Genomic DNA, 9,001 nt, shown 5'->3' on the forward strand with positions numbered 1-9,001 from the left:
TAGGTACGTCCAACCAATGTCACTTTCCTCATCTGCAAAATAGGGACACGCAAGAGCATGACCAGTCTGTAGAATTGTTACCACGTTCAGAGAAAAGTCCTATATCAATGGACTGTCACAGTGAGGCATCCACTCTGGGCACTCAGCAATGATTACTTCCTTCTCTCCTTTCCATTTCACATCTGACTCCGGCTGCCAGATTGATGGAAACTTTCCTCAGGATGTGATCATCCTAATCCACAGATGTACGTTAGTTATACCTACCCTACTCAACGACTAAGACCCTCCTAAGCCCTCCACTGGAATGTTCTCCAAGATCCAAACATCAGCAGTGGATTTCTAAAACCCTTCAGAAGACTTTCCCAGTGGCTTGCATTTCCCTTGGCTGCTAAGGTATTCATGAACCTTGATGGATTCTGAAGTTAGCCTCCCCCCAGGGAGGAGGATTTATAGAGGAGGGTTGACCCAGGTATGTTTACCTCTCAGTTGAGTAGGTGGAGAGAAAGCAAGCAAGTGGCAAGGGTAAAGTTGCCAGATGGACCTGTGAAGTGCCAAGCCCAGGAGCAGGGTGGGTCTTCCCATACTGTGCTCAGAAATTTCAGACTTTGGGGTGCCTGGGTAATGCAGTGGTTAAGCATCTGCCTTCGGCTCAGGGCGTGATCCCAGCGTTCTAGGATCGAGCCCCACATCAGGCTCCTCCACTAAGAGCCTGCTTCTTACTCTCCCTCTCCCCCTCTTGTGTTCCCTCTCTCGCTGGGTGTCATCTCTGTCAAATAAATAAATAAAATATTTAAAAAAAAAAGAAATTTCAGACCTGAAGAAAGAGAAATTAGGGAATCCATCCCATTTACAATAGCACCAAAAACCATACATTACCCTGGAATTAACTTAACCGAGACGTAAAGGATCTGTATTCTAGAAACTACAAATCATTCTTGAAAGACATTGAAGAAGACACAAAAAATGGAAAAATATTCCATGCTCATGGATAGGAAGAATTAACAGAGTTAACATGGCCATGTTACCCAGAGCAATCTACACTTTCAATGCTATCCCGATCAAAATACCAATGACATTTGTCAAAGAACTGGAACAAATAGCCCTTAAATTTCTATGGAAACAGAAAAGGCCCTGAATTGCCAAGGAACTGTTGAAAAGGAAAAACAAAGCTGGGGGCATCACAATGTCAGATTTCGAGCTGTACTACAAAGCTGTGATCACAAAGACAGGATGGTACTGGCACAAAAACAGACACATAGACAAATGGAACAGAATAGAGAACCAAGAAATGGACCCTCGGCTCTTTGGGCAACTAATCTTCGATAAAGCAGGAAAAAACATCCGGTGGAAAAAAGACAGTCCCTTCAATAAATGGTGCTGGGAAAATTGGACAGCTACATGCAAAAGAATGAAACTTGACCATCTCTCACACCATACACAAAGATAAACTCCAAATGGATGAAAGACCTCGATGTGAGAAAGGAATCCATCTAAATCCTAGAGGAGAACATAGGCAGCAAACTCTACGACATCAGTCACAGCAACATTTTTCATGACGCATATCCAAAGGCAAGAGAAAAAGAAAAGAAAAAATGAACTTGTGGGACTTCATCAAGATAAAAAGCTTATGCACAGCCAAGGAACCAGTCAAAAAAACTAAGAGGCAGCCCACAAAACATGAGAAGATATTTGCAAATGACACTACAGATAAAAGGGTGGTATCCAAGATCTACAAAGAACTTCTCAAACTCAATACACAAGAAACAAATAAACAAATCATCAACTGGGTGGAAAATATGAATAGATGCTTTTCCAATGAAGACATGCAAATGGCTAACAGACACATGAAAAAATGTTCAACATCATTAGCCATCAGGGAAATTCAAATCAAAGCCACACCAAGATACCACCTTATGCTAGTTAGAATGGCAAAAATTGACAAGGCAAGAAACAACAATTGCTGGAGAGGATGTGGAGAAAGGGGATCCCTCCTATATTCTTGGTGGGAATGCAAGTTGGTACAGCTACTCTGGAAAACAGTGTGGAGGTCCCTTAAAGTTAAAAATTGAGCTACCCTACGATCCAGCCATTGCACTACTGGGTATTTACCCCAAAGATACAGACATAGTGAAGAGAAGGGCCCTATGCCCCCCAGTGGTCATAGCAGCATTGTCCACAATAGTTAAATTGTGGAACGGGCTGAGATGCCCTTCAACAGATGACTGGATTAAGAAAATGTGGTCCCTATATACAATGGAATATTACTCAACTATCAAAAAGAACGATTTCTCAACATTTGCTGCAACATGGACGGCACTGGAGGAGATAATGCTAAGTGAATTAACTCAAGCAGAGAAAGACAATTATCATATGGTTTATCTCATCTATGGAATAAAAGAACTAGGAAGATCGGTACGAGAAGAAAGGGATAAAGAAAGGGGAGTAATTAGAAGGGGGAATGAAGCATGAGAGACTATGGACTCTGAGAAACAAACTGAGGGCTTCAGAGGGGAGGTGGGTGGTGGAATGGGATAGGCTGGTGATGGGTAGTAAAGAGGGCACGTACTGCATGGTGCACTGTGTGTTATACGCAAATAATGAATCATCGAACTTTACATCAAAAACCAGGGATGTACTGTATGGTGACTAACATAATATAATAAAAAATATTATAATAATAAAAAAAGAATGTACAACCCATACCAGGTGCGTCTTAATAAAGTTTAACAATTGACTAAAAAAAAAAAAAAGAAAGAAAGAAACAAAGGTATTTCAGACCTCGACAGTGGGAGGAGCAGTTTGTCTGAAGAATCAAGGATATTTGTTTTGGAGTGCACAGTGTTGGACGAGAGGACGGAGATACGTTTAATGAGCACCTACTGTGTGCCAGGAGCCTTAGCCAAGTAAGGCTATTGGATCCTGAAAGAAAAGAGACTATTTTACAGTCAGGAAATGGAGACATTGACAAGTGGAATAATTTGGGTAAATTTATACACATAAGAATCTGAGATGGGGACCTAACTCACCTCACCTAAGGTGAGAACTGAACTCACCTCCTCCAAGGACACATCAAGTCTACACCTATTTATAGAGCAGATCCGCCTGAAGAAGAACTGAGGGCCGACTGAACAGCTTCTGCACAACACATGACAGAGACACACTCACCATCCTGCCAACTGCAGTGTGAGGGATAGTTCTGGGGGCTGATAGCTGATCTGTCTGCCCTGGGTCACAGAAAAGAAGCTGCAGTGTATTTTTATTTTTTAAGGTTTTTTCTTTATTCGTCAGAGAGAGGGAGTGTGAAAGCAAGCACAAGGATGAGGAGCGGCACACAGAGGGAGAAGCAGGCTCCCCACCGAACAAGGAGCTGGATATGGGACTTGATCCCATGATCCTCCTGGGATCATGACCTGAGCAGAAGCTAGACACTTAACCAACTGAGCCACCAAGGTGTCTCAAGAAGCTTCAATTTAAAGAGCAAATGTAATGTGAAGGATCCACCCTTCAAGCCCTCCAGTGGGGAGGGAGTGGTGCTGGATCTCTTTCTGTGTTGAAGTGCTGGCAAACGCCATGGTTCCCATTCCCTTCCACCTTGATAGCATGGACAGAAGCAGGTTCTGAGCACCCTAGCCAGCTTGCTACCTCGCTGAGCCTTGGGTCCCCAACCCACTCAACCCCAGCTTTCGCCCACTTGAGCTTCAGAAATCCTGCTAGGAGATCCTGTGCACAGAGAACCCCCCAATCCTGAATCCACTTCAGCTACAGCTACCCTCCCAAAGTGTCTCCTCTGCAGAGAGCCCTGGGACACTCTAGCCCACCTACTTAAGCTACAGCTGTCCTGCTAGGGCACCCCCTGTCCAGAGCACCCCAGAAAACCTCAGCTCCTGATCCATCTCCACTCCAGTCACCCTGCCAGGGGGCCCTCTGCACAGAGAGTCCTGTGACACCAGCTTGTATCCACTTCAGCTTTAGCCATGCGGCCTGGGTGCCCTCAGCGTGAAGATGCATACACCCCTACGTTTCCTGTAGCATAACTTACAGTAGCCAAGGTGTGGAAACAACACAGGTATCCACCAGAGAGGAATGGATAAGGGCTGCTCTTCATCCAAACCACCACCTCCCTGCTTGCCTAGCCAGGGATCCACACCTGCACCCCCAACCCCCCCACTATGTCTGCACCACCCAGAGGGTCCTAGCCCAAAACCTGGTGTCTGTGCAACCCCATGTCCTTTTCAGAACCTCCATGTTCACACACTCTGCTGGCACCCCCACAAATCACCAGCACCCTCAGGTCCCTGCACTCCACCTGCACCCCAGAGTGTTCTAGCCCACACCCTGTGCCCCTGTACTCCTGGCCAGAGAAGCATCCAGAAGTACCTGCAGATCCTGGTCCTCCTCCTCCCTGGTAGCAGCAGGCTGCAGCCCCTGGACCAAGAAGCCAGCATGTGGGAGAAATTCCAGTTGGAAGAGGAAGCACAAGACTCAGAATGCGGGTTTTCATGCACCGAAGTAACACAAGGATCACCACCTCTTTCCAACTCTTCAAAGCATGTTAGAAAGCCTCTGTGCCTTAGCAGCAGTGGTGTTCCAACAGCACCATTGCTGGAGAGCACAAAACAAAGTTTGTAGGAATGCTAACAATTACAGGGTTCATAAATACACCACAGAAATGGCATATGTCAACACTGGTACAGATTTATGCATTAGAGGCACATATGATTGAAACGGGGGGAGCTTCACCCCCAAGAAACATGTAAGCCTTCAGGGAATATAGCTCCAGATGCAAACATCTTCCATGCTGTACACTCACTGATCATAAATGAAATCCACTCATTGCCAGTTATTGATCCTATCAGTGGACTGCACTTTGTACACGTACCCACAAAAGAATCCTCACCTTCCTCCAGCATTTTATGTCTGGTCTGCCAAAGCCTCCCTTCATGAAGCTTCTAGAACCTGGATGCTCTTGCATTTGGGAGCCACCACAACATCCCTTCATCCACCAGGAGACTCCCTTCAGTACAGCCTTGAATGTCTTTGCAGAAAGACAGTTGCTGGCCTTCCCTGTGGTGCACGAGTCAGGAGAAGTTGTGGGTATTTATTCCAATTCTGATGTAATTAAGCTTGCTGCTGAGAAAACATTTAGTAATCTAGATATCACAGTGACCCAGGCCCTCAGCACCGCTCACAGAGTCTTGAGGGTGTTGTGAAGTACGGTAAGCTGGAAATCCTGGACAGATTAGTGTGGGCTGACCTCTGGGCTGCTGGTCACAAGTGAAGCAGATAGCATCGTGGGAGTCATTTCCCTGTCAGACGTGTGGTAAGCCCTGATACTCATGCCTGCAGGTGCCAAGCAGAAGGAGACAGAAGCAGAATGGCCACTGTGCATGGAGACGCCCTTGGAGAAAACGCGAGCAAGGATTCTGGGTCAGGCTTCGTCTCCTGAACACTGACCGTGATAGAAGATGGTGAAATGGCTACGAATGTGTATCAGGGTTTAGTGATGGATATTTTTTTTTCCAGTGATGTTGAAACCAAGCATAGGAGCAGATTTTATGTGTTTGAAGATGCAGGCTTGCATTAAAAGACTGTTTTCAGACTTTAGAAAAATTTCAGATGCTATATATTATCAAAGTGCACTGTGTCCTGAAATTCTTATTATTTTTCATCTCGAAGAATCACTGGTCTATAACAGTTAATAGAACATAAGGGGAGAGCATGGCCTGTTCATATCTCGTGTTTTATATCACAGGTTATGTCATCATTGTAGCCCGTGGCAGGTGGAGACTCGCCAGGCTGGGGACTGAAAGTCTTTGAACCTTTCTCCAACCAGTTTCTTTTCCTTAGATTTGTGGAACCGCTGTAATTTGAATATAATCAATTTGTAAAACGTAACAGCTTTTTATGATAAGTGTCTGTTCTGATCTATAATGTAAAGAAATCTGCTTTACGACAGCATTATTTATTTTTACTCTCAGCAATATTCTACACACCTTGGCAGGTAAGCTTCACCGTACCCATTAATAAACCATTGGTTGTTATTGTAAATGGCAACTTCCTCATTTAACTTTGTATCTGCAAAGGATAAAACTTCTAATGTAGCCACTGTTAGAGCGTAAAAGCTCAGGTTTCCAAAAGCATGTGTGGAGACCTGCTCTGCTAGACTGGAAACAGGCAACCATTATGAGGAAAGAAATTGCTGTGAAAATGTCAACTTTCTTCTCATGTATGGAAATGTAAAATCATGGGATGCCTGGGTGAGGCTCAGTCCATTAAGTGTCCACCTTTGGCTCAGATCATGATCCCAGGGTCCTGAGATCGAGTCCCACATTGGGCTCCCTACTCAGCGGGGAGTCTGCTTCTCCCTCTGCCTGCTGCTCCCCCTGCTTGTGCTTTCTCTCTGACAAATAAGTAAGAATATCTTAAAAAAAAAAAAAAGAAATGTAAAATCATACTGTCTGTATGACTGCTGCTGGATTGTTGTTGTAAAGTGTTATTATGGCATATGCAGTCCTGTCATGTAGTTGAAGAGAAACAATGATTCTTAATGTAAGTCCTCTGGAAATGCCCATACTGTGGATATATATGAGTATACTGTGATTTTTTGTTTTTGTTTTTGGCAGATTCAAAAGTTAAAATAAATCTTACTATCTATAGGGCACCTGGGTGGCTCAGTCATTTAAGTGTCTGTCTTTGGCTCAGGTCATGACCTCAGGGTCCTGGGATCAAGACCACTGTCAGGCTCCATGCTCAGTGGGGAACTTAAAACATTCTCCCTCACCCTCTGCCCCTCCCCCACTCATGATCTTTCTCTCTCTCACACACACAAATAATTAAATAATTTTAAAATAATCTTACTACCTATTTAAAAAACAGATGAATTGATAAAGAACAGGTGATATATATACAAAATGGAAAATTACTCAGCCATAAAAAAGGATGAGATCTTGTCATTTGGCAAAACATGGATAGACACAGATGGCATAAATCTAGGTGAAATACGTCAGACAGAGAAAGACAGAGTATGAATTCAGTCTTATGTGGAATATGAATAGCAAAACAAGTGAATAAACAACCAAACAAAAAGCAGAATCAGACCTATAAATACAGGGAACAAACTGATGTTTGTCAGAGGAGAGGCGAGGGGGGCATGGGAGAAAAGGGTGAAGGGGAGTGGGAGACACAGGCTTCCCGTTATGGGATGAATAATCAGGTGGATGATAGGCACAATGAAGGGAATATGGTCAATGGTATTGTAATAGTGTCTCTGGTGACCCATGGGAGCTACACTTGTGGTGAGTATAGGATAAGGTAAAAACTTCTCCAATCACTGTAATGTCCACCTGAAGCTACCATGATATTGTGTGTCAACTATGCTTCAATTAAAAAAAATGAGTCAGAAAGTACATATAAAACAGAATTGGGTTTGTCTGACAGTGATAGAAACGCAAATGCAATCCAGCTGGAAATACCCTCACTCAGCCTGTCTAGGGGCCGCAGGTAACTCTGGACTCTTGGGACACTGCACTCTTCACTTCTGTGATCATTCTACTTCCAGTTGCCTTCTTTGCTGATTTCTCTTTCAGCTTCCTTTTCCAGCTTTTTTGTGTGCACCCCTGTGGTTGGTGTTCAGTCCTAGGCCACATGCTCTTCTCTTCACGGTCCTCATGGGGAACCCCATCTATCCCCCAGTTTCAGAGAGCACCTCTCTGCTCATTGCTCTTCTCTCCCCTGAGCTCAGACCCTGTGTATCTGCTCCGTGATGAGACAGCTCTGAGCTCACTCTTTCAACAAGTCATTACTGGGAGCTTCCTGTGTGCTGGGGAACAAATAATGATGGTTCCCGAACATATTCCTTTTTTAATTAGTTTTAGGGGTAGAATTTAGTTTTGTATTAGTTGCATAGAACACCTAGTGCTTATTCCATCATGTGCCTCCTTAATGCCCAATCACCCAGTTACCTCATCTCTGCACCAAGCCCCCTCCAGCATCCCTCAGTTTGGTCCCTACAGTTCAGAGTCTCTTATAGTTTGCCTTCCTTTCTGTTTTCATCTTATTTTTCGCCCCTTCCCCTATATTCATGTGTTTTGTTTCTTAAATTCCACATATGAGTAAAATCATATGGTATTTGTCTTTCTCTGACTGACTAATTTCACTTAATGTAGTACCCCCTAATTCCATCCACATTGTTACAAATGGCAAGAGTTAATTCTTTTTGGTGGCTGAGGAATATTCCATTGTATGTTCATACCACGTTTTCTTTACCCAGACTTCCAACATTTCTGATTTTGCACCCTGCTGCTTATAATACTTTGTGTAGCCTCCTCAAGCATACTTTCTCTCCCCCGCTGTATCCTCAGCTGTATCACATCAAATTCAGGTCTCTCCACCTCTCATCTTCCAAATGGTCATCACTTTTCTACTTGTAGACTTGCAGCATTTGTTTTCTCAGACCTCTGATTGATTTCTTGGGTGTTCAGAATGATCTGATAACTATGTATTTGTATTCAAGGGAGGGGAGAAACATAACTCCTTCCCCCAGAACTTTCTGATTGGATCTGGACATGAAGACTGTGAACCTGGTGACAGGCTGGATTATGTTGTTCCCCTTCTATGAGGCTGAATGTTGCTTTGGCAACAGGTGACACAGCTTCATCCTTCCCAGGTTCAGGTTTATTGTGGGAAGGTGTACCAAACACAATATCTACGATTTTCTAGACATATTTCTGAGTGTTTTTGGATAAGTTGAGAGTAGCATTTGCTCTAGTGCCATGTTGTCCACTTACCCCTGAAGTGTGACCTTTCATGGGGTCTAATGGCCCATGTCTTCATTAACATTGGTGTCAGTGTTTTAGTGAATGGGGACTCTGAGTGACACATTTAGCTTTGTACTGGTTGAGTCTTTCAGGTTCTCCATGAACTATAAATACAACCCAAATATTAATTTTTCATCCTGATGGAAAGTTAACTTGTTTTCTTTGAAACATGGTTTCCAGGCAAT

At 43.8% G+C, this 9,001-nt stretch overlaps 1 pseudogene; it reads left to right on the forward strand.

The window, feature by feature from the left end:
* The window catches only part of LOC113247498 (5'-AMP-activated protein kinase subunit gamma-2-like), a 38,190-nt pseudogene extending 32,737 nt beyond the window's left edge, over window positions 1-5,453 (forward strand).
* The last annotated feature ends 3,548 nt before the right edge of the window (window positions 5,454-9,001 follow it).

The sequence above is a fragment of the Ursus arctos genome, unplaced genomic scaffold (assembly GCF_023065955.2).
Source record: "Ursus arctos isolate Adak ecotype North America unplaced genomic scaffold, UrsArc2.0 scaffold_5, whole genome shotgun sequence".
NCBI lineage: Eukaryota > Metazoa > Chordata > Mammalia > Carnivora > Ursidae > Ursus > Ursus arctos.